The sequence below is a fragment of the Castor canadensis genome, chromosome 5, assembly GCF_047511655.1.
Source record: "Castor canadensis chromosome 5, mCasCan1.hap1v2, whole genome shotgun sequence".
Classification (NCBI taxonomy): domain Eukaryota; kingdom Metazoa; phylum Chordata; class Mammalia; order Rodentia; family Castoridae; genus Castor; species Castor canadensis.
The window spans coordinates 150,934,632-150,961,632 of NC_133390.1; the positions used below are offsets into that span (position 1 = coordinate 150,934,632).

The following is a 27,001-nucleotide window of genomic DNA, read 5'->3' on the forward strand; positions in this document are numbered from 1 at the left end:
GGGTACAGTGGTGCATACCTATAATCCCAGTACTCAGGAGGCAGAGACAGGAGGATGGCAAGTTCCAAGCTAGCCTGGGCTACATAGCAAGTTTGGGGTCAGCCTGGGTTACATGGTGAGACCCTGTCAAAAAAGGGGGAAGGGGACTGGGGGCAAAGGTGAAAGTTTCTTCCTTCTACATTATCACACTTACAGATCTTTTATCTTTTTAAACAATTATATACAGATTTTGAGTGAGAAAATAACTTATATGGTTTCACTTTCACATTTACATATTCAATCGATTTGAAATTTATTCTTATATACAATGTTAAGTATAGGTCCAGTTTTATTTCTGAATGGTTATTTAGGCATCCTAATGGTGTTCATTAAGAAGTCTTAGCCACAGAGATTTGAGATGCCAACTTTACCATATTCTAAATTTCTATATATACATTTGAATCTATTTGTGGATTTTCTGTTTGGTTCCTTTATTCATGTATCTGCTAAAAACAAAAGACAAACAAACAAACAAACCCTCCCTCAATCCCAATCCTTTTTTGGCCTGAGTTCTTTCCTTCAATCTACAAACTTTTTAATACTTTTCTTGCATTTTCTTACCAGTCATCTGCTCCTCAGCTCCCTCCAGTCTGGTTTCCACCCTCATCATTCTGTCCAAACATTTTGGGCTTAGGCCAGTGCCATGACAGAGTTCTGTGGGCAGTTTTCAGGTCTCATCTTACTTGCTCTCACTGGTATTTGACATTGTTGAACACTCTTTGAAAAGCTCTTGCAGAAGGTTGGTAAGAGTAAGTCAAGCAGTGAGAGCACTTACCTAGCAAATGTGAGACCCTGAGTACAAACCCCAGTGCTGAGCCACCAGCACCTGGCTTTAAAAAATTCTTCTTGTTTGCTTGTTTTATGGGGATTTTGTTTGTTTGAGATACTATATAGCCCCAAGCTGTCCACAAACTTCTAATCCTTCTGCCTCTTCATTCAGAGTGACAGGCAGAATTAAAGGTGTGTGCCACCATATTCAGCAATTGTGGTATGGGTTATTGGCTGCTTTAAGCTAGATTTAGTGAGAACTGGGAGCAAAAAGTGGACTACAAAGATTTGAAACACAATTTGTCCCGGAAAAAAAGTGTATGTAAAGTTGTGGCAAACGAAAATGTGGTTGTCAAAGAAATTAGCACCATTTGCTAGGTACCAGTGGCTCATGCCTGTAATTCTAGCTACTCAGGAGGCAGAGATCAGGAGGATTGTGGTTCGAAGCCAGCCTGGACAAATAGTTTGTGAGACCCTGTCTCAAAAAAGCCTAACACAAAAAGGGGCTGGTGGAGTGGCTCAAGGTGTAGGCCCTGAGTTCAAGTCCCAGTACCACAAAAAAAAGAAAGAAATTAGCACCATTAAAAAGAAGTCAAGTGGTAGAGTGCCTGCCTAGCAAGCATGAGACTTTGAGTTGAAGAAGAAGAAGGAGGAGAAGGAAGAGGAGAGGAGGAAGAGGAGAGGAGGAGGAGAAGGAGGAGAAGGAGAAGGAGAAGGAGAAGGAGGAGGAAGGGGAGAGGAGGAGGAGAAGGAGAAGGAGAAGGAGAAGGAGAAGGAGAAGCCAAGCACTTTGCACCAAGACAACAGGAAAGATGCCATGAGAATACGCTTCCAGTCAGCAAGCTCCTACTCACTGCAGGGTTAAAGGTATAGAAGGGTAAACTACTTTGAAACACTCTCTTTCCCTGGAGAAGAGATTAACACTGAGGGTCCCTGCTTGCACAGGGCCACCTAAGGAAAGTGTTCAGAGGCCATGCAGCTGTGGTCCACTGCTCAAGCTGGTGGCAGATCTTGTTATCATCCATGTGATGCTGGTTTTGGAGGAATTTAGAATGCAAGAGTTACATGATCATGGCAGCTTCCACACAGATTTCAAATGAAAGCCTGGGAGGCCAGGTAATATGTAACAGGGTTGGAGTCCCTGGGGGCTGCCCGTGAGAGTACCATGTGTGAACTTATGAAAATGAAGCTGAAGATGCAATGGAGATCTGACAAAGTAAGAGAGGCCGGGAACATGGAATGCCTGTTGAGGAAAGCTGAAGGCAGTGAGCAAAGGTACCCCAGAAGAGAGACCACATGGCCTAAATCCAGCAAGGCCATGGGGACAGGGCTGCCAGAGACCTTTGCAGCTACATCATGCTTCCATGTGCCTTGGATGTTGGACGTAGATCTATAGGATTAATGTTTGCTTTGCAGGGTTTTGATCTTTTTGTGTAATGTGTGTGCTGGGGTTTGAACTCAGGGCCTCATGCTTACTAGAAAGGCACTCTACCACTTGAGCCACTCCACCAGCCCAGATTATAGCTTTCTTATTTCTGTCTTCCATCCTCAAACACAGACAAGATGTCTGGATCCACAGCAGCCATTTTATGACCATAAGAATGACAAATATTAAGAAAAGCTAACAGAATCACAGATACACCAGCCTTAACATTGTTGAATCGTTGAACCAAGGATACCAGTTGCCTAAAGACAGACTTCCTTTCTTTTTTTTTTTTTTTTTTTTTTGTGGTACTGGGGCTTGAACTCAGGTTGTACACCTTAAGTCACTCCACCAGCCCTTTGTTTTGTGATGGGTGTTTTCAAAATAGGGTGTCACAAACTATTTGCCCAGGCTGGCTTTGAACCATGATCCTCCTAATCTCTGCCTCCTGAGTTAGCTAGGATTACAGCATAAGCCTCCAGCACCTGGCTAAATGAGAAAGATATGTTGTTGATATTTCCTATCTGATGAGTCATTGCCATCACAACTGTTTTTTTTTGGCAGCAGTGAGCTCAGGGCCTCATGCTTGCTAGGCAGGCACTCTATCACTTGAACCACTCCAGGCAGCCTCTTGAAATTGGAAAGGACAAAGGATTCCTCCCTAGAGTCTCCAGAAAGAATACAACTTGCTGAACCATTTAAAAAAATTTTTTTTATATTGCAGATTGAATCAAAGGTTAGAGTAACAGGTTATTTTTTTTAGGACTGGGATTTGAACTCAAGGATTCACGCTTTGTTGAACCACTTTGGATTTCTAACCTCTAAAAGTATAAGATAATAATTTTAAAAAATGTGTTGTTTTGAGTCATTGAGTAGTAGTAATTTGTTACAGCAGCAATAGGAAGCTAATACAAATAATTTATACTCTTTGGTTGTTTCAAAAATTTCATGAGATTTTACAGTGAAAGCTTTTGGGCAAGAATGATTTCTTAAAGTCTTTTTCATTTTTGGCACTGGAGATTGAACCTGGGACTCACCTATGTTAAGCACACACTTTACCAAATCCCTAACCCTTCTCCAAGTCTGTGTACTGATATTGGATCAGTGTGATAGGGGTTTAAGTAAAGCCTTTGGAAGTGACTTCTGGAAGCCACACGTGAACAAAATATCCAAGATCACCGAACTGAAATCAACTTTTTTTTTCTACTTAGGATGTAATTACTCACATGAGGTGTAATATAGATATATTACATCTGACACCTGAACTGGTTAAGTTTGTTGTGGAGGCCTAGACTGTATTTATATAAGTCTAAATACACCTCTACCTTGTCTAGGAATTTTTTGAAACTTCTTCTGATCCCAGATGAATGTACAAACATGAATGTTATAGCACTAGATATTCAAATCTTATACATGATCATTAAGAAATTGGGCATGCCTAAATGTTACAACTACCCATAACTTTAAAAAAATGGAAAACTTCATTTTTTTCAAATCAGTGTTAGGAATATAAATAGCAAGATTCTCTTAAGAAATGCTTGGATTTTATTCTCCATTTGTCTTTCAGATTCCCTTGCTTCCCTTCTCATTCTGTGGCAGGAAGGGAGGTGGGGAGATGATAAGAGACAATGAGGGAGTTAATGAGAGATAATGAGTGCAACAGTGAAACAAACAACAAAAAAAGAACCGGATTTGAGAAATGTCAAGTAGCACCTGAGGTGAGACCAGAGAAGGGTCACCTCACCCCAGAGGTTAAAATAGCCAATGAAATAGTACATGACCATGTATGGGACAGGCTGTACCCCCCACTTCTGTAACCTGCTCTAAATGGTATATAAGGAAAGCCCCCTTTGTTCTTGGGCCTCAGCCTTTGGACTGAGTAGCTGCCAGCTTGCTTAATAAGCTTGCTTCCTGAAAGCTTTGGTGCCCTGTCTCTCTGTCTGAGCCTTCCTACAACAATTCTCCAGCCCAGCAAGGCTGCCTAACATGGGCTGATGCAGTCAGCTTCCTGGGCTTTCTTGTCCTCTCCTTGAGACTTGGGCAGATGATTAGAGGGAATGAAGAAGGTGAGATCAGATTGTGCGTCCTCTCAGCTTCCTCCCAAATAAACCAGTACTTGAATCCTTGATTCTCTGTTTGCTTCTTGGGGAACCTCATCTAACACAGCACTGTATCTGGGAATCTCCCTTTTCTTCAGGATGGGCCCCTGCAGCCTTGCTTGTACTACCCAGAGCCGTCTGGACCCAGTCTGGGTACCTGACCCAAGCTGAACCTATCAGATTTACTGTCCCTCAATTTCTGTATTAGACAGAGAGAGTGTCGGTTAGTGTTGTGAGAGGCAAAGTCATTGTGTACAACATGAGCAGGAGAAGCAGAGAAGACCAGTCTGCAGGGAGAGAAGAGAATGGGCAAGAGAAGCAGAGGTGAGAGCTAGCTTCTTGTTCCAGGCTCCCTGCCTTCCTGAAGCCCTTCTGTGTCTGACCTCTAATGTGTGAAGTATGCTAATATATGTCTAACAACTTCAATTCTGTCTAAAGCTAGCTCAATCAACTGTTCTTCCATACTGCCAGAAAGTCATTTAACCCAGGAAAGCATTATAAAATTACTCTCACACTGACAGAGAGCCTGAAAGTTCTGCTCCTCTACACTCCTCATTTCCTTCTCACACCCCTGAAAGCACAATGATTGGTAATCTCCCCACAGGTGAGTGAGCAAGCCTTCAATTGCCCTCCAGCATTCACAATACCTGGCCTGAAGACCGGATTGACTTACAGAATGAATGCTTAAGGGCTAAGACAGTCTAGAAAAGAACACTTTATTCCCTAATTACCTTAGCTGGGGCAGCGCAAGCTCCAGATTTAGAGATACCTGGCAGTAGGAGGGAGTTGGCAAGTCAAATGCATGAGCAGAGACGGACTGTGACACCAGTTCTGCAAACTCCCCGACTCCTACTTGGAGTCTTCCAGAGTTCCCAAATCCTCAGCATTGTATCTTTACTGTCAGGTCCCTGGGATGTGTGAGTGGAACAAGCAGCTCCTGTTACATTGCGGTTATTGGGGAGCACCAGTACCCTGGCCAGCCTCCCACTGTTCATAAAAGTCTCATTATTGAATGTTCTTTGGTCAATGTATTATTTACAGGGCATCACTGCTAAGAGCACAAATGTACGATATAGGTACAGAGAGGAGATTGGAAACTTTCACTTCTTTTAGGGTTCTGCTACTCTGGGTGGGCCATGGAGCTTGGTGACCCCAGGCTTGAGACTTTTACTGCCACATCAGCCTCCATTGATATCTGTCCACATAGATGTCTTCCATGGAGGTCCTGCCATCTCCTAGGAGCACCTGCAGAGGCAGGTACTGGGCCCACCTGTTCTCCCAGGTGGGTGAGTGTGGCCAGGATGGGGAATACAGCATTAAAAACACCACCCGCCTCCACACCCACCCACCCACCCACACTCACACACACATAAATATACATTTTATCCTAGAAAAATAAAATCAATTTCTCTTCCTCTTTGGGATAATTGATATAATTTCCCAGGATGGACCAGCCCTTTTGGATAAAAACCTGAGACTGGGAATGTCTTTAGCCCCTATGTTCCTGGCCAAAAAAAGCCCAGGAGTCTATTTGACTCCTGGTATGGCAGCAGTGAGAGATTTCATTTCTTGCTTTTTGGTGATAAGATAAAGAGTAAAGAAAGGGATTGGAACCTGGGCACTGGTGGCTCACACCTGTAATCATAGCTATTTGGGATGCTGAGATCAGGAGGATCAAAGCCAGCCTGGGGAAATTGTGAGACCCTATCTTCAAAATAACGAGAGCAAAATGGACTGAATGTGTGGCTCAAGCATACAGTATCTGCTATGCAAGTGTGAAGTCCTGCACTCAAAGCCCAGTCCCACCACGATAAAAAAGAAAAGAAAAAGAAAGGGATTGGAGAAGAAATCATCAAAGGGCCTTCGACTCTGTTGTTATTTCATCATTCATTTGTTAAATAAATACCCATTGAGTACCCATGCGCAGCTCGAAAAGTATAAAACGGTCTTGTTCTTATGAAACTTAGATATTACAGATGGATAGAAATAAAATAGTCGCTTCATGACAGTGGTTCTCAACCAGGGACAATTTTACTTTCCAGGGACACTTGGGAATACGTGGAACATTTTTGTCATAACTTTAGGGGCTGGTACGGGATGCTGCTAACCATTCTGTAAAGCACAGGATGGCTCTTCCATGATAGAAAACATCTGTTGAAATGCCATGGCTGAGAAAGCCTGCAATGAGGCAGTGGTGCCTAAAGTGTGGTCCTAGGACAGGTGCCACCCACATTACCTGGGAACTTGTCACAAATGCAAACCCTAAACCCACTGAATCAGAATCTCTGGTGATGAAAGCCAGGGATCTGTTTTAACAAGCCCTCCAGGGAGGGTTGGATGCATATTAATAGTTGAGACCACTTAATTAAGGAAGGGAAGGTATCTATCATTATAAACTGAATAAATGCTCTGAAGGAAAAGAACTCTGTACCAATGCTACTCAAAAGTGATTTGCCCACAACCAGCAGCATCAGCACTGTCAGGAAGTTTGTTAAAAATATAAATTCTTAAAAAAAAATGCAAATTCTTGTGCTCCATCCTAGACCTACTGAATCTTATAGGGTACATAGAGACCAGATTATGACAACCCACAGACAAAATCAGGCATGGTGGTATACACTTGTAATTCCAGCACTTAGGAGGCTGAGGCAGGAGGATCATGAGGTTGAGGCCAACATGGGCCGCATAGAGCATTTGAGGCTAGCCCGAGCTACTTAGAGAGAACTGGTCTAAATAAATAAATAAACAAACAAATTTTTTAAAAAAGAAAACCACTTGAGGGCATTCCAAGTAATCAAGACTTTACATACTTGGAAATTGGGAGCTTCTGAATCATTCAAATTTTGGTAATAAACAGGATTAGGTTGGAGAAAGGTTAGAGGTGGGGAGGCCAGTTGGGAGGCTATTGAGGTGGATTCATGGGAATATGAACAAAAGCAGAGGTAAGAAGGATAAGATAAAGGAAATAAATGTGAGAAAATCTCAGGAAGTAGAGTGTACAGTATGTGATGACTGATTTGCTTGTGGAATGAAGGTGTGTTAGGAATTTTAACTGCAACTCCTACCTTAGAATGTCTTTGACAAAGAGGAGTTTTTCTTCCACAACAAGAAGTCTGTTGCCAAGTGCTCGTGTCTTCCTCCTGTAATCCTCAAAAAAAAAAAAAAAAAAGAAAGAAACTATCACAAAAAAGGGCTAGTGGAGTGACTCAAGGTGTAGACCCTGAGTTCAAACCCCAGTACTGCAAAAAAAAAAAGAGGCTGCCTGCACTCCTTGGTGTGTACCCCTTCCTCCAGCTTCAAAGACAGCAACCTATCTTCAACTGTCTCTCTCTCTCTCTCTGTCTCTCTCTCTCTCCTTTCCCTCCCCCCATCCCATTTCTGCTTTGTTATTGTATCTTCTTCTCTGACACTGACCCTCCTAATTTCTCCATCTTTCATTCACTTAATCACCACTGCGAAGTCCCTTTTGCCATGCAAGATAACATATTCATAGGTTCCAGGGATAGGATGTGGATATCTTTGGGGTGGGAGGGGCATAATTCTGTCTCTCATGTTGTTATTAGGGTCATGCCTTTAGTACTATAATTTATGAACACTTCACTCTAAGAAGGAAGATCTCTATCACTCTCTATATTGTCAGGTGATGGTAGGAACTCCTTAAAGTACATAAGGGAGGATCTCAAGTCAACCATTAATGAAAATAAAAAGAGAAGGATTTATGCTGGCAAAATAGAAAAGAAAATCATCTCAGAAAAGGGCTCCATTCCAACAGAATCATTGATTTTCTAAGGATAAGGAAGTTTTTCGTAAAAGTAAAGATAAGGATTTTTTCCCCTCTTTTTCCTCTTCTCTCTCTCTCTTTCCTCTTTTTATTATTATTATTTTTTTTATATAGGATCCCACTATGTAGCAGGTTGGTCTTGAACTCATAACCCTACTGTCTCCACCTCCTGAGTGCTGGGATTACAGGTGTGCCCCAACAAATCCAGCACAGTAGCTTTTTTTTGGGGGGGGGAAGCATGAGATTTGAACTCAGGGCTTTGTGCTTGTGAAGCAGGCATTGTGCTGCTTGAGCTACACCTCCAGCCCCACAATGGCTTTTTGGTGAACACTGTGGACCTAAATACTGATGGTCATAATACCTTGGTGTCTCTAAAGTGCTTCAAATTGTATCACTTTAGTTCTATCCCAAGCAGGTGTCATAAGTTCAGAAATATTAACTTAACCCTTTTAACAGTCATTTAGAGTATGTTAGTACACCCTTAATCTATTTATTTATTTGCAGTGTTAGTGATTGAACCCAGGGCTTTGTACATGCTAGGTAATCACATTACCACTGAGCTACAACCCTTCCCCCAGTCCCCATCCTCATTTTAAAGACAAGGAAACTGAGGCACAAATACGTTAAGTACTTTGTCCAAAGTCACAGTGAGTGAGCAAGTCTGAATCTGAACCCTAAACTCTGGCTATAGAGTTCATGCTCTTAGCCATTTCACCATGTTGATATTGAGAGTTTATATCCCTCTGTATTAAAAAAAAAGCACTACAAAATAAAAAAAAAATGTGAGGCCGAACTGCTGGTACATTTGGTCTTTGCTCTGGGCTCACCTGCCCACTAATTAATAGAAGGAATGATTCTAATCTTTTGTACTTTTTTTTTTTGGTGAGACTGGATTTTGAACTCAGGACTTTGTATTTGTAAGTCAGGGACTCTACCTCTTGAGCCATGCTTCCAGTTCATTTTGCTCTGGTTATTTTGGAGATGAGGTCTCACAACACTATTTCCCCAGGCTGGCCTCAAGCCTGGATCTTCTCAATCTCAGCCTCCCAAATAGCTAGGATTACAGGTATGAGCCGCATCTATCTGTACCTAACTTTGATACAAACTGTGTCTCCAAGACACAGTTTTGGAGAACCCATTCTTGGAAAGGACATGTTTATAACTAGCATTCAGGTCCTGCTGGATCTGGGTTTGCACCACATTTTCTGGTGCAACAGTTGGTTTTCAGAAGCTGCCAGGGCTTCCTACATAAAACCTGGGACAAGCCTCATACCAGAAATATGTACACCGGTGGCTCACACCTGTAATCCTAGCTACTCAGGAGGCAGAGATCAGGAGGATCACGGTTCAAAGCCAGTCCAGGCAAATAGTCCGGGAAACCCTACCTCGAAAGAACCCATCATATAAAAGGGCTGGTGGAGTGTGGCCCTGAGTTCAAACCCCAGTACTGCAAAAAAACAAAAAAGAAAGAAAGAGTGGATATAACTAACGCCTCAGAAACACCTGAGCAAGGTAGAAAGGCTTCATTGGTCAATTAGATAGCCTGTCCTTCCATCATATCTGCTTATAACTTTTCTTACAACCGTCTTTGGTGGTTATGCATTTATTGCTAAGGCCAAGTGAGAGGTCTCAGATAATTTCAGATTAGGGACATGATGGCTCTGCTAGCCTCATGACACTGCATTATCCATTATGGGTTCCCCTTCACTAGCACAGACCTTTGCTAAAAGTTTATAGAATTCTCTCAGTTATCTGATTTGCAGGTGACATTGGTTTACTGCTGGGGAGTAAGCTGGAAATCACAAGACTGACACTGCTTTATTGACTTTATTTAAAGCCAATATGAAGCCCATCTATGCCAGCCATGAAGTCCTGCTGCCTTGTGTCAACCATTGGTTTTGCTCCTCTAGGATAGCAACAATGCTAGGCAAGCTGAGTCCACCATGCTCCTTTGGACAATGGATAATCTATGGTATTATTCCATTTTAAGATGGATCATGTAGTCAATTTCCATTTCCTCCCAAACTAACAACCACCACATCTCAATAGTCCAAGCCCCAGGATTAAACAGCACCAGGTTCTTCCCTTTGTCTAAGTGTGTCACGCTTGTAGGCTGGCAAGTCCCTGCTGAGTTATCACATGTTGGACTTGGATGATCCATCCTTTCCTGACCCTTTGCCCAGCTTTGCACTCTGGGCACCTGCTTCCTGGCAGGAAAGCTGCAGTACCTTTGCCAGGGATGACTCTCTATTTGGCCCCTGCTCCCTTGGTTTTTCTCTGAGGCATATAGATGATGTAATAGTTGTTACAGTTACTTTCAATTTTTTATGCTCCTACAGATCCTCAACATTATCAGTTGCTTTCTCTGGAATCTTTTAATTGTTTGGAGTAATTGAGAAAAGAAAAGGAGAGAAGAGATTATCTATGTGTCAAACTTTGCTTTGGGACTGCATTACTATTACTATTGCTGTATTAAAAAGTACCATATTATATAACATGCTTCAAACATACATCACAAGTTAGGATTTCAGACAGGGTGGAGTGAGGACGATTTGCCTCTGTTCCATGATGACTGGAACCTGAGCCGGGAAGAATTGAGGTCTGTTGGAAACTTGACATTTGGATGCTGGAATCGTCTGGAGTTTGTTCACTCACACATCTGACTCCTGGGATGACTCAAAAGACTGGGCTTGCCAATGAGTGTCTCCATGTGACCTCACCATGTGCTACAGATGGCAGCCTTAGCACTGCAGAGTCTTTTTTTTTCGGTTATTGTTGTTTACTTTCATTTTACTTTTTGAGAGAGGATTTTAATATATTGCCCAGGCTAGCTTCAAACTTGCTCTGTAAACCGGGCTAGTTTGAATTCATGAGTGATGGTATAAAGCATTGCAAGTTCTTACGGGTCAGCCCAAAGAGCTTTACACTCATTGCCTCTTTTAGTCTTAACAAAGTGATGTTCTCCCATTTTACAGATGAGGAACCAGAAGCAAAGAGTTGATAAAAAGAAAGTGGCAAAGACAGGAGTTGATGCTGACCATTGAACTCTACAGCCCACTTAAATATGCCATATATGAATATGTGCAGCCTGAGGAGACTAACACATGCACCATCTTCCATGAAAATGGAAGATTTCCCAAGAGGAAATCCTCACTGCAGGAGGCTTAAGGTGGCAAGTTTGTCAGTACATCCAGAACTTTCCACCCTGGCTGCAGGTGAACTTGGAGAAAGCCAAGGAAATATGAGAAGGCCATACTGTCTGCTGACCATTGTTTCCAATCTTCAACTTATAAATGCTGCCGTTAACTAACCTCATCCATATGCTATGTTGTATATGTTCAAGTATACATCCTGGCTGAGTTTGCACTATCAAGTAGTACGGGCATTTTAAATTGTGATAGATATGACCAAATTGTTCTCTTAAAGAATTATATCAATTTATACTCCACCAGCAATGTTTGTTTCTCCAATGCCCTTTCTCACAATATATCAGACATTTTGATCTTGCCAAGCTAACACATAGAACACAGTGTTTCATCCTGATTTTCATGTGTAAACTTCTTTTGACGCAGTGTAATAGGGTGTGAAGCAAGAGTGGGAAAGGAAGTCTTCCTGCTTTATTTGCAACCTCAGCTCATATATCAGATCTTCATATAAGAGGCATGGATATGCCAGAAGCCTCCGGAATTTGTGATGTCCTGGTTGGGGCAGAAAACAAATCCCCATATAGTCTGGACCAAATATTACTTGAACTCCATGGTTGCTGTGCTAATACCAACAGAGTCAACGGAGTCAGCAGAAGTAGCTTCATAAACATCAAAGAACTGGGAGCAGATTAAAGGCCAGGAAACCACAATGGGGGTGGGGTGGGGTAATAGTACAAACTATATGGTAACTACATCTGTGAGCTCTCCTAAGCTACTCCTTCCTACTTTCACAAGTGGTAGATCAGAGGGTGAGAATAGGCGTGTGTGCTGCTTTAGTGGTCCTGTATTTTCATCTCTGCATGGATCCACAGTCATTGCGCTAGGCTCCATCATGTACACTACATTCCTTTACAAGGGAGAACCATTCAAGTGGTTGAAAACTATTATTTGTTGTCACCTTCACTCTCCTCCTCCTCCTCCTGTGGTACTAGGGTTTGAATTCAGGGCCTTGTGTTTTCTAAGCAAACAAACACTCTACCACTTGAGCCATGCCTCCAGCCCCCACCTCCACTATTTTTATAGACAAACTAGAAATGGAATAACTGTATGGAGGAGCTTTAGTGAGAGGTCATAAGGAAGATTTCAGGGATTTTAGCCATAGGAAAATTTGAGAGAGGCCTAAGGACCTGTAGACAGAGAGCTGTATATAGACAGAGGTCTATACTGAGAGTTCTCCCATAATTTTTTTTTAATTTCTAAAAATCTCACATCAATAACAATTCTGTTAAAATTTATTTGACTTTGCTGGGCACGGTGGCTCACATCTATAATCTATAATCCTAGCTATTTGGGAGGCTAAGATCAGGAGAATCGTAGTTCAAGGCCAGTCCAGGGAAATAGCTCATAAGACCCCATCGTCAAAATACCAGAACAAAATGGACTGGAGGTGTGGCTCATGTAGTAGAGCACCTGTTTTGCAAGAGAAAAGCCCTGACTTCAAACCTCAGTCTCGCTAAAAAAAAAAAAAAAAATTATTTGACTTCCACTTCTAGTAATGATGGTGAGATAATCCTAACTCCCCGAGTGAGGGAAATTTTTAAATATTGGATGAAATATTAATACATCTTTAAACCACTGATGATTTAACAACAGAGTAAAGAACTACTGAACCAAATTATTAGGTAGAATTCAGAGAGGAAAGCATGGTGCTCGGAACTGTTTTGGCCCTGGGAAGATTTGTTGATCTGCAAGTAACAACTATAGAACAAAGCCATGATTTTGATAGTCTCAAAAAGTGAGGGACATAGCCCTATGCTGGTGGCTCATGCTTGTAATCCTAGCTATTCAGGAGGCAGAGATCAAGAGAATCATGGTTCAAAGCCAGGCCCCCGCAGATAGTTCACAAGCTCCTAGCTCAAAAAAATCCATCATAAAAAAGGGCTGGCTGAGTGCCTCAAGCTCAAATCGTAAGAGCACCTGCCTTGCAAGTGTGAGGCCCTGAGTTCAAAACGCATTTGTGTCAAAGACCAGAGGCAGCGCAAGCTGAAGATTTTAATAGACCACCCTCCACTTTGACTTGAGAGAAAGCTACATCCTCAGGGTAAGAATGAACCAGAAGTAAAGCACAACTCCTGAAGACCTAAAATTGGGTTTATATTTCTAATGGAACTTTTTTTTTTTCCAGGTAAGGTCTCATCATATAGCCTTAGATGGTTTCAAACTCACAATTCTCTTGCCTCAGCAGGAGTTCTGGGATTGCAGGCTTGCTCCACTACTTATTCTTAGGAAACTTCAAACTTTAATTTGAATTAAAGGTAAAATGGATTAGTGTTGCCTCCAGATGACTGATAGAAAGGAACAAAAATCTTCTGTGGAGGCAGATACTATCATCCTAGGCCTCAAATAATTCCGACAAATTCAATGCTCAATATACAGTCAAAGATAACAAGACATGCCAGGCACCAGTGGCTCACACCTGCAATCCTAACTACTTAGGAGGCAGAGATCAGGAGGATCACGGTTTGAAGCCAGCCTGGGCAAATAGTTCACAAGATCCTGTCTCGAGAAAAAACCATTACAAAAAAGGGCTGGTGGAGTGGCTCAAGATGAAAGCCCTGAGTTCAGGCTCCAGTACCGCCAAAATAAATAAATAAATAATAAGACATATGGGAAAGCAGGTGAATATGAACAACAAGAAATCTTCAGCCAATAGAAATAGACTCACAAGATTTGCAATATAAGCATTATTGAGGGTGCATGGCTCAGGTGATAGAGGGCCTGGCTGGCAAGCACAAGTCCTTGAGTTCTAACCGCAGTACTGAAAAAAAAAAATTCTGAGCACAAATGATAATCTTTTTTTTCTATGTCGAAAGTCATAAAGCATAGGCTTGAAAATATCAATGTAAAACAAGAAGCAGTAAAAAAAAACCCCAAAACTAACAGCAGATATGAAAAGGACTAAAATAAATACTAAAGTAAATCATTTGGTTCTAAATTATGAAGGAAAAAATAAATTGAGAGTGTATTACTCTGCTTGGTTTTCCATAATAAAATTACACAGACTGTGTGGATTAAAAATCATACATTTATTTTTCACAGTCCTAGAAGCTGGTTAAAATCCAAGATCAAGTTTCATGCAGTGTTGGGTTTCTGGTGAGGGCTGTCTTCTGGCTTATAGAGAGCTACCTTCCTGTAGACATGTGGATATCTAAGAAATGCTTTGTTCAAGACTGTCATGAAGGATTGACTTGGCCGTTGGAGCAGATCCCTTGCCCTCGTGTTTTCTCAGCACTTAAGCGTGTAAAGCCATCAGTCTTATCAAAAAACCCAGACCGAACCATGAGGCCATGACATTTATTTAAAAGGATGACATCGACCACAGGAGGAACTGAGCAATCCCTGGGTTAAGTCACCACCCATTAGTACCCCAAGCGAAAAGCCAAGATATTTGTGCACAAGGGGAAGAACATCTTTTGAAGCTGTGCCCAAAACTAATGGACAAATTACCAAACTAGAGCTCACCACAGAAACTCAATAAGAGGCTGCTGCTTCCTTTGTTCCATGGAGGAGTCAGTTACCTCTGGTCAGGGCTGGCTCCTTTTAGCTTGAGTATGGCCTGTCTTGATCATAATATGTGGCTTGGTCTCATTTCTGTTTCCATACCACAAGATCCCACTGCCAATGTCACTGCCGTAGCCTCCTGAGTGCTGGGACTAGAGGCATGTGTCAAGATGGATTCCAGGCAGAACAATCTTGAAAATATTCCTAGAAAAATGGATGTAGTGACTCATGCCTGTAACCCCAGATACTTGGAAGGCTGAGATTGGGAGGATTGAGGTTCAGAGCCAGCCCAGGCAAAAAGTTTGCAAGACCCCACCTCAGCCAATAAAAAGCTCGACATGGGCTGGGGGAGTGGCTTGAGTGGTAGAGAGCCTGCCTAGCAAGCATGAGATCCTGAGTTCAAACACCAGTACCGCCAAAGAAAAAGCTGGGCATGGTGTGCACCTGTTATCTCATCTATACAAGCTTCAATAGGAGGATCACAGTCTAGGCAGGCCTGGGCATAAACTCAAAACCTTATTTGTAATACATAAAACAAAAAGGGCTGGTGGCAAGTGGTAGAGTGCCTGCCTGGCAAAGCTCAAGACCCTGAGCTCAAGATTTTCCTCTCTGTGAGGTTGACAGCTAGTCCCAGTCCTGGACCACACTTCCTATAGCATCCAGCTTGCTATTCAGAGACTACTTTCTGGAAAGGCCACTCACACAAACTGTAGGGATGAAGATCAGCCTATGGGGACGATTAAATATTGTCTGTGAGCTGGTGACACAGGGGGCAGATGTTCGCAGTGACTGTGGATGGCTACACTCATCTACCTACACAGTGTAAGTGGTATAATACCAGAGAGGCTTCTTTCTTTCTTCACATGAAATAGTTAGCAATGCCCAAACAAAAGCCCTCTTGAACCTCTTGCTGTTGGGGACAGAGACAGCAAAGCTACCCTGCAACTCTTCCTGATGAACTGTTACATTAAACCATGTCTGAGAATAGCTTGGAAGAAACTGCATTTTTTTTTTTTTGGCAGTCTGGGATTTGAACTAAGGGCCTCACACTTGGTAAGTAAGCACTCTATCACTTGAGCCACTCTACCAGCACAGTAAATTTCTTAAGTTTCTAAATACCAGTGCCTCTTTTGTGTAAGATGTAAACTATTCCCATAATTCAAAGTTGGTATCTAATGTCCTGTTATAAAAATTCACTGGTACTCTTTATAATGTTCTTCCAAGTAAATTGCCTGACTTTGATGTCAGAATGTGTTTTCAATGACCTAGATGCGTCTTTAATGATTTCTGTGGAGTTTGTGATTTTTATTGAAGTAATTTTAACTTACCTATAAAAACTTGACACAGGTAATACAGAAATTAAAGCTGTTTTTTGTGCTAAGAAATAACAAGACCAAGTTCAACCCCAAGTACCACCAAAATGTATATATATTATAGAAGTAAACGAATACCTTTGAAAGACTTATCAGAAGATAGAAGACATGGAATGGCATCTTCAGTGGGCTGAAAGAAAATAACCATCCATCTGGAATTCTATTTATTGCAAAAGTATCCTTCAAGAACAAAGGCAAGCCGGGTGCTGGTAGCTCATGTCTGTAATCCTAGCTACTCAAGAGGCAAAAATCAGGAGTTTCGAGGTTCAAAGTCATCCCTGGCCAAATAGTTCCTGAGATCATATCTCGAAAATACTCAACACAACACAGGGCTGGTGTAGTTGCTCAAGTGGTAAGAGTGCCTGTCTAGCAAGTGTGAGGTCCTGAGGTCCTGAGTTTAAATGTCAGTGCTGCCAAGAAAGAAGAATGAAAGCAAACTAAAGATATTTTATTTGTTTTGGTGCTACTGGGTGGTGTTTGTGCTTGCAAGGCAAGTGTTCTACCACTTGAGCCACTCCTCCAGCCCTACTAAAGACACTTTTAGATGAGCAAAAATAGAGACCTAGACTACCTGCAAACATGAATTAAAATTCTAATGTATTATTTAGATTGAAGAAAATTAATCTCAGACAGAAGGTCAGATATAAGAAGTACTGGAAAGCACAGAAGTAGGACTGGGAATGTAGTTCAGTCATAGAGTGTTTGTCTCACATGCACAAAGCCCTGGGTTCATTTCTCAGCACTGCACAAAAGAAAAGAAAAGAAGTGCTAGCCAAGCAAGGTGACTCACATCTACAATCCCAGGTACTTGGGAGGCAGAGATGAGAAGGATTGAGGCTCAAGCCCAACACAGAAAGACATTAAGGAGACTTGGTCTCAGTGAATAAGGTGGACATGGTGGCGTACCCCTGCGATCCTCACTACAAGGGGAGGAGGTGGTGAGTGTGAAGATTGCAGTCTGAGGCTTGTCTTGGGCAAAAACATGAGACCCGACCTGAAGAATAATGCAGAAAAGGACTAGGGGCGTGGCTCAGGTAGTAGAACTCCTATCTAGCAAGTGTGAAGCCTGAGTGCAACCCCCAAACTGCTAAAAGAAAAAAGAAAAGAAAAGAAGTGTTACATACATGGGTAGTTTTAAATATTCACTATACCTCATGAAATTAATAATGTCATGTGATCCTAAAAATATGGAATTGTTTCAATGGGGTGAGAGAGGACAAAGATTAGAAGTGGAAGACTTTCAGATTTGCTCTAACAAAGTTAGGTGATTTTATTTATTTATTTATTTATTTATTCATTTATTTATTTATTTTTGTGATGGGTTTTTTCGAGATTGGGTCTCTCAAACTATTTGCCTGGGCTACTTTTGAACCGTGATCCTCTTGATCTCTGCCTCCTGTGTAGCTAGGATTATAAGCGTGAGTTTATTTTATTTTTATAAAATAGAAGTGTTTTTGTAGCTGTAAGATTGTTATGCCTAAATCAAGGAGCAAATTCAATGTTTGATCACATGAAGCACTTTTCCAGGAGCGAGGACAGTGTCTGTAACAAAGAATTGTTAGACACACTCTTTTCAACTTTAGTATTTATTATGAGGAAAATAATAGACAAAAGACAAACAAAATGTTTTTTAAAAAATCAGAATCAGAATAAGATTATAGCCCTGCCTACAACCCCTAATGATAAACAAAAGAATAAAATTTCAATTAAGCAGCCTACCCCAACAAAGTGAATGTGAGTAATCATGATCATCACTGAGTTCACATTCTATGGAGTGCAATTCATGTCTCCCAATTAATTAAAGAGATTATGTTATATTATGCTATGTAAGGGTCAATTGCTTTGTTTTTTGTTTTGGTAGGACCATGTTTTTGCTTTTTTTGTTTGTTTGTTTGTTTGTTTGTTTGTTTTGTGGTACTGGAGTTTGAACTCAGGGCTTCATACTTGCAAAGTAGGTGCTCTACTCCTTGAGCCACACCTCCAATCTATTTTGCTCTGGTTATTTTGGAGATGGGGTCTCAGGAACTATTTGCCCAGTCTAGCCATGAATTACAATCCTCTAGATCTCAGTCTTCCTAGTAGCTAGAATTACAGGTGTGAGCCACTGGCACCTGGCAAGGATCAATTTTTAGTGACAACACTAAAACACCCAGGGCTGTTGGAGAGAGCTAACACATCAGATGTGAGCAGCATTTCTGAGCCTTCAACCTGCTCATTCCTGGAAGTCTCTGCAGCGTGGCTGGTCAGAGGTATCACTTTCTCTCTGCCCTCCATCTCTGATGCAGAGTCTTTGTTCCATGCAGATCACCTTACTGGAGTATTCTATTTTAGGCTAACCTTGAACAACTTGGTGAAATTTTTTTGAGGGACAGTGTCTCACTATGTAGTCCAGGCTGGCCTTGAATTTGGGATCCTCCTGCCTCAGCCTCCTGAGTGCTGGTGTTACGATCATGCACCATCACAGCCAGCTGCTTTTTGTTTTGGTTGTTTGTGTTGGGCATTCTGGGATCAGACCCAGGGTCTCCTGCATGCTAGACAATCTATGCCTTCAGCCCACCTTGGATTCTTTTGCTAACTGAACAACTGCTTGCTTACAGCAGGCCTCTGATTCATCTGCTCCATCAATGGGGTGAATTTCTAAATGATGTCTGCAGTATATGATGGGAAAGCTGCAAGACCCCTCTGTTTTCAATATAAGCAGCAATGTCCTAGCCTGAGCACAATGAATCTGCGTGTGTGTGTGTGTGTGTGTGTGTGCACGTGTGTCCCTGCCCCAAATGTGCACATTCTGCAGTTAAAAATAACTGCACAGTTTCTTTTACAATTTTTTTTTTGTGGTACTGAGGTTTCAACTCAGGGGACCTTGAGCCTCTCCATCAGCCCTTTTTTGTGATGGGTTTTTTCCCAGATAGAGTCTCACGAATTATTTGCCCAGGGCTGGTTTCGAACCACGATCCTCCTGATCTCTGCCTTCTAAGTAGTTAATTCTTTTACAATTTATTGAATTGATACCAAGCAAATATCATCTGACTGAGAATAACTGTTTCAAAAAAGAAGTGAGTTACTGTACAGCCCATTTATAGAAAGGATGGAATTCTTCAAGCCCCAAGCTGTCCTCTGCCCTAGAGAGTCTCATTGCTATGTAAGGGTCAGGTTTTTTTGTTTTGGTAGGACTGTTTTTGTTGTTGTTGTTGTTGTTGTTGTTGTTGTTATGTGGTAATAGGGCCTCATGCTTGTTAGGCAAGTGCTCTACCACTTGAGCCATGCTGCCAGCCCAGGATGTGAGAAGCCCAGCTGGGTTCTCAATCCTTTCCTCCCTCCACCATTTCTTTTGGACTATACTCTAAACACTGTGTAGATATGATGCAGCCCACTGACACACCACCACTTCTAGTTTTGTAGTTAAGAAGTTCTAACACTCAGGTTTAGGTGATGGTAAAGGCAATGTGTCCAGCAGCATTTCCTGGCTGTTCTCGATTCCTACATAAGCCCTTTAATTTTTTTCTAGTGGGAAATGTATTTAGTTCCAAACTCTTGGATCAAGATGAAGTCAATTTCGTGTGTGTGTGTGGTGCTGGGAATGGAACCTAAGACGGTGTGAATGCTAGGCAAGTGCTCTACCAATGAGCTACATCCCCAGCCCAAGTTAAAATTTTTAGAAAGATAGTTTGAGATTTTTTTAAATTAGTTTCAGTGAAAAAATTAGATTTGTTCCTCTTTGTGGAGAATAATGTATTAACTTAGCTTCAATGTACAGATAGTCTTAGGATTAAAAGAAGTCAAGAAGAGCTTTCTTAGGACTAGTGCAATAGCTCAAGTGGTAGAATGCCTGCCTAGAAAGCATCAGGCCCTGACTTCAAACCCTAGTGCCACAAAAAAAAAAAAAAAAGAAGAAGAAGAAGAAGAAGAGCTTTCTTTGTTGGCTAAATCAGCAGAAACTTTCCAGTTCTCTGTTGTTACTTAACTGTACTGGCATTACCAATTTATTCATGACCATAAGCTGATTCAAGCATGCTCCAAATAAAGTGTTTCTAAATCATACTCTGAATAAAATATTTCTATATCACAATTTTCCAAAAAGAAATGCTGTACAAGCACACGTGATATTGGTAATATAATATTTATTATAATATATAACATGGAATTTAATGTAGTTATTATGGTAGATTCAGAGCCCACAAACTATGAACCAACAAGAGAAGAGAAAGTCAGAATTAAGGGATGACAAGAGGCTGAGAAGCAAAATAATGTGTCAGTTTCTGACTCCTTTACTTTTATTCCCCTGGGCTGGGGATCAAACTCAGGGCCTCATGCATTTGAGGCAAACACAACCTTCATATTTGTAGGCTCAGCTATAGAGGTGGATCAACCCACCAAGAATGTACCAGTGTGAACCATTCTGCAGGCGTTTTAGCAGGGATTCAGGCAGCACTGTAATTTCATCTTTGTCTCACTCAGAGAGGGAGAGAGAGCAGATCGCTTGAGGCTTTGCATCATGAGTCAGCAGCAAAACCAGGATTTAAACCAAGTGGCACCCAGTACTTGAGGGAGGTACCAGGTAGGCCTTCCGTGAAGTGGCAGCTGTGCCATCTCCTGAACATGACCTTGCTTTACTCACATTCTGGCTACCAAGGCTAAAGGTGTGCTTTGTTTTCCAAGGGTCTGTTCTCCAGAGACGGAAGGCTTTGGGTACCCCACAAGGCTAAGGACTTTGCTGGTGGTGCAGCTCTTAGGGATGTAAAGACCAACCAAATCAGCCTTGATTCCCAAAGAGTTTTTGTCCTGGTGAAAGAGATGCAAAATTATGTCAATGTCCACCCTAAAAGATAAAGGGGGTTAAAAATAGGGGTGTGGGAGAGCAGAGATAGTCCACTTCTTTTTCTTAATAGTGCAGTAGTTCATGGGTTAAAATCCATATTTTGGAAAAACTACATGCTCGTAGAGCCTCATTATAGAAATATGGCCTCCTGTGACCTGGACCTGGTCAGTGTCCTGACGTGTACCACCCAAACACACATATGTGTTGGTAAAGGGCATGTACTTTTAAAATTTGATTACTTTTGTCATGGTGTGTAGCTGAATTTCAAGTCAGTAATGACACAGTTCTGTGGTCACAGGTATGATGATACATGCCTGTGATCCCAGCACTCAGGAGGCCAAGGTAGGAAAAGTGAGAGTTCAAGGTCAGCCTGGGAACATAGCAAGACCCTGTTGTCTTTTCCCCTACCAGAAAAAAAAAAAAGGGTGAACACATTGGCTCATGCCTGTAGTCACAGCTTCTGGGGAGGCATAGATTGGGAGGATCTCAGCTTGAGGCCAGCCTGAGCAAAAAGTTAGTGAGACCCCCATCTTAAGATAAGCAAGCTGAGCCTGGTAGTGCACATCTGTAATTCCAATTACAAAGGAGGCATAGGTAGGAAGATCACAGTTCCAAGGCCAGCCTGGGCAAAAAGTGTGAAACCTAATCTGAAAAACAACTTAAAGCAAAAAGGCTGGAAGCATGGCTGAAGGGTTAGAGTGCCTGCCTAGCAAGTGTAAGGCCCTGAGTTTAAGCGCCAGTACTGCCAAAATTAAAAACACACAAATCCAACTGTTCCCATCTGATTCATGAATCTGAATGTGGTACCTAGTGATGTTCAAGAGCCCCAGCAGCCTGAAATCCACAGCATCCTCACTCTTCAGCTCAGGGTCTCGGATGGCTGAACTGTAGTCTCCTCTCACCTTCTGGGTATCTTCTCTTGTTTCAAAGAGGCACTGTCTATCTTAATTGCATCCTGAGTCAGTAATCTCTGTCATGAAAATGAGCCATGATCAGCTAAGAAAAGCAGCTAGGAGAGCTCACAGAAATGCACTCTACAGTAGACCTGGGTTCACACAGTACCAGCCCCATGACACTGGCCAAGTTACTTGATTGCTCCAGTATGGTAGTTTGAGTTCCCCTGGAAGCAGATTCCATGGCAAGGATTCAAATGTGAGTAGCTTATTTAGCAGATGATCTTACTGGAGAAGGGAGAAATGAGATCAGAAAGGAAAGGTAAACAAAAGGGGAGAGGGAGCTACGCCTATAATCCTTGCTACTTGGGAAGCTGAGATCAGAGGATAGTGGTTCCAGGCCATCCCTGGGCAACTAGTTGGCAAGACCCTATCTCAACCAATGGTTGGGTGTAGTAGCAAGCTATGTGTGGGAGGTGAGATCAGGAGGATCATGTTTCCAGGCCAGTCTAGGCAAAAAAATTTCTTGAAACCCCATCTTAACAGAAAAAAGCTGGGTGTGGTAGTGCATACCAGTCATACCAGTTGTGGCAGGAACCATATAACAGGAGGGTTGCAGTCCATACTGGCCTGAGCAAAGAGCGAGACCCTATTTCCAAAATAACCAGAACAAAAATGGTTGGATGCTTGGCTCAAGCTGCAGAGAACCAGCCTAGCAAGCGTGAAGCCCTGAGTGCTGGTGGGCACAGACAGAACATTTCTTCCTTTGCACTTCTGGGTTCAGAACAGGCCTTGGCAGCCAGAGAAAGCCCTCAGGCAAACAATTGTATGTGTAGGCTGTTGGAGATCTGGCTATGAAGCCAGAAATAGTAAGTCTGAGTTTCACAGCATAGAAGCTACCTGAACAGCCAGCTGCATTTTCTGTCATCACTAAAAGTCTGTGCATGAAGGAGCCCCTCAATGAATAGAAGTTATCAGTATAGCCACTATAGAGCAGGGAAGGTGAGAAAAGGTGAAGTGAGTAATGCTCCCCACTGTCAAAAGATGTCTACACCTGAATCCTTAGAACCTGTGGACAGGACCTTACATGGACCAAAGCGACTTTACAGATGTGAGTAAAATAAAGATTTGAGGGCTGGGGGCATGGCTCAAGTTGGTATATTGTCTACCTAGCAAGTGTAAGGCCTAGAGTTCAACCATCCAGGACTGTCAAAAATATTAAGGATTTCAGATGAAAAGATGATTCTAGATTCTCCAAGTGGGTCCAATGTCATCACAAGACAACTTAATGAACAATAGGTCATTAACAAAATAAAAGAGGAAATTAAAAAGTTCCTAGAAGTCAATGAAAATGAAAACACAACCTACCGGAAACCGTGGGACACAGCAAAGGCAGTTCTGAGAGGAAAGTTTATAGCCATGAGTGCATGTATTAAAAAGACTGAAAGATCCCAAATCAATGACCTAATGATACATCTCAAACTCCTAGAAAAACAAGAACAAGCAAATCCCAAAACAAATAGGAGAGAAATAAAAAAATAAGAGCTGAAATCAGCAAAATAGAAACCAAAAAAACCATACAAAGAATTAATGAAACAAAAAGTTGGTTCTTTGAAAAAATAAACAAGATCGATAGACCCTGGCAAACCTGACTAAAATGAGGAGAGAAAAAACCCAAATTAGTAGAATCAGGAATGCAAAAGGGGACATAACAACAAACACCATGGAAGTCCAAGAAATCATCAGAGACTACTTCGAGAACCTATATTCAAATGAATTTGAAAATCTTAAAGAAATGGACAGATTTCTAGATACATATGATCATCCAAAACTGAACCAAGAGGAAATTAACCACCTGAATAGATCTATAATACAAAATGAAATTGAAGCAGCAATCAAGAGTCTCCCCAAAAAGAAAAGTCCAGGACCTGATGGATTCTCTGCTGAATTCTAGCAGACCTAAAGAAGAACTGATAACAACCCTCCTTAGACTGTTCCATGAAACAGGGAAGGAAAATTGCCTAACACATTTTATGAAGCCAGTATTACACTTATCCCAAAACCAAGCAAAGACACCTCCAAAAAGAACTATAGGCCAATCTCCTTAATGAACATTGATGCAAAAATCCTCAACAAAATAATGGCAAACCGAATTCAACAACACATCAAAAAGATTATTCACCACGACCAAGTAGGTTTCATCCCAGGAATGGAGGGGTGGTTCAACATATGAAAATCAATAAACGTAATAAACCACATTAACAGAAGCAAAGACAAAAACCACTTGATCATCTCAATAGATGCAGAAAAAGCCTTTGATAATATCCAACATCATTTCATGATAAAAGCTCTAAAAAAACTAGGAATAGAAGGAAAGTACCTCAACATTATAAGTGCTATATATGACAAACCTACAGCCAGCATTATACTTAATGGAGAAAAACTGAAACCATTCCCTCTAAAATCAGGAACCAGACAAGGATGCCCACTATCTCCACTCCTATTCAACATAGTACTGGAATTCCTAGCCAGAGCAATTAGTCAAGAAGAAGGAATAAAAGGAATACAACTAGGTAAAGAAACTGTCAAAATATCCCTATTTGCAGACGACATGATCCTATACCTTAAAGACCCAAAAAACTCTACTCAGAAGCTCCTAGACACCATCAATATCTACAGCAAGGTAGCAGGATATAAGATCAACATAGAAATCAAAAAGAATTAACCTAGAAGGTAACACACATGCACAGGAAATCAATGTGAGTCAATGCCCTGTATAGCTATCCTTATCTCAACCAGCAAAACCCCTTGTTCCTTCCTATTATTGCTTATACTCTCTCTACAACAAAATTAGAGATAAGGGCAAAATAGTTTCTGCTGGGTATTGAGGGGGTGGGGGGGAGAGGGAGGGGACGGAGTGGGTGGTAAGGGAGGGGGTGGGGACAGGGGGGAGAAATGACCCAAGCCTTGTATGCACATATGAATAATAAAACAATAAAAATTGAAAAAAAAAGAAGGAAGCAGAAGTCAGAGTCAGAAAAGAAGACAGGATGATGGAAGTTGAGTTCAGAGTAGTTGCAGCCATAAACCAAGGAATGCAGGTGCTTCCAAAATTAGGAAAGGCAAGAAACAGGTTCTCCCCTAGAGCCTCCAGAAGGAATGGTGCTGCAGACCCATCCCAAGACTCTGACTTCCAAAACTGTTAGATACTAAATTTAGTTGTTCTGAACCACTAAGCTTACAGTAATTTGTGACCATAGTCATATGAAATTAACCCAGAAGGGCACACTAGGAGAAAGAACAGCTAAAGTGACAGTATTTCCTATAAGCCAGCATTAAGCACCTGAAACATTTGAACTTCCTTAATCCTTTTACCAACTGTACTTATATTTGCTGCATGGACTTTGATTCATTTTGCCAATCTGTAGCTTGATGATAAAAGGCTTTAAATTAATTGTTACTGTACAGTTTCTCTATGCACACATCCAATTGTCTTCTAAAGAAGACTTTGGCTTCTCAAAACTTCCTGCTCACCCTGTCCACAGAAGAGTGAAAGCTGATGTAGTTGCACTTGAAGCAAGTTGAATAAAACTTGGCCTTGGCCCTTTTAAGTTTGGCTGTGTACAAATGGATGCTTTTTATCAGTAGCTATTTGCTCTGATATAGTGCAGCCATTTAATTACGCAAAGGAACGCTCTGTGTGCTTTTACTGTAGTAGTTGCAGCTAAAATCTAACTTCCACCCACTCCAAGGATGATATATCCAGACTTAAGTAGTGGGGATGTCAGTGGTATGACATTCCTGGAATCCATTCTCTGAGCTCTGCAGGTTGAGCTGGATTTGGCTTTGGACTGTCGAGAGCACAGTTCCTCTCGCTGCAGCTGCATCAGCAGAAAGTCCCCTGGACGCTCGAGGCCAGTGACTATACTGCCAAACTCACAATGATGTTTTTGTATTCTGGGAAAATTCTTGAAATTCGGAAAAAGAATGTCAAGGAATTTGCAGGTCATAATGCTATTATAATTGCGTGCTCTCTCTCTTTCTTGTTTCCTTTTATTTCTAAATAGTATTATGGATAAGGGGGAAAACAAAAACCAGCAGTCACTTCATTTAAGACAGGATAATACTGGTGGCTCAAGTGGTAGACCACCTGCCTAACAAGCACAAAGCCCTTTGTTCAAACCTCAGTGCTGCCAAAATAAATAAAAATAAATAGCAAAAAATACAAAAAGGGGGGTGGGGGAGGGGGAGAGGGAGAGGATGGGAGGCAGGGGGGAGAAATGACCCAAACAATGATTGCACATATGAATATATGTGCAATATATGAATAAAGAGAAAAAATGGTGGAAAAAAAATACAAAAATAAATAAATAAATAAAAAGATAGAATAATGCCTTAACCAGAAGGCCAAATTTCTCTTTTTTGGCAGTACTGGGTCTTGAACTTAGGGCTCACACTTGCTAGGTAAGTACTCTACCATTTGAGCCACTCTTTTTTTCTTTTGTGTATTTTTGAGTTAGGGTCTCTCGAAATAGTTGCCCAGGCTGGCCTCAAACTGAGATGTTCCTGATTTCTGCATCCTGAGTATCTAGGATTACAGGAGTGAAGCACCTGGCCTAGGCCAAACTTTTTTTTTTTCAGTACTGGGGTTTGAACTCAGGGCCTATACCTCAAACCACCCTGCCAGCCCTTTTTCATGAAAGGTTCTTTCGAGATAGGGTCTTGCACACTATTTGCCCAAGCTGGCTTCGAACCGTGATCCTCCTGATCTCTGCCTCCCTAGTAACTAGGATTACAGGTGTGAGCCACTGTAAAAAAAAAAGGTTTATTTCACTTTGTATCCTCCTTAGGGCTTATTAAAGATTCAGGCTCTTTTGATGTTTCTGAATTCTTCCAACTTTTACTTCATCTGTCTTTTTTCTAGGCTATAAATTATACAGGGAAAGCCCACACCCTTATTTTTATCTGTTTCCCAGACAGTCCCAGACACACAGAAAGTATTTGTGCTGATGATAAAGAATGCTTGTGTACATTCATATGTGAGTAAATAAAGTCTGTAAGTTATCACTATTGAGTTGGTCCAGGTTGTATCCAAATGC

The 27,001-nt window shown here is 41.6% G+C and overlaps 1 protein-coding gene across 1 annotated transcript in view; it reads right to left on the reverse strand.

The window, feature by feature from the left end:
- Positions 1 to 27,001, reverse strand: part of Shld1 (shieldin complex subunit 1) — a 183,737-nt gene that overhangs the window by 114,894 nt on the left and 41,842 nt on the right. Inside the window, exon 2 of the mRNA XM_074074382.1 lies at positions 7,395 to 7,469. The gene's annotated coding sequence lies outside the window, so the exon portion shown is untranslated. The remainder of the gene's footprint in view (positions 1 to 7,394; positions 7,470 to 27,001) is intronic.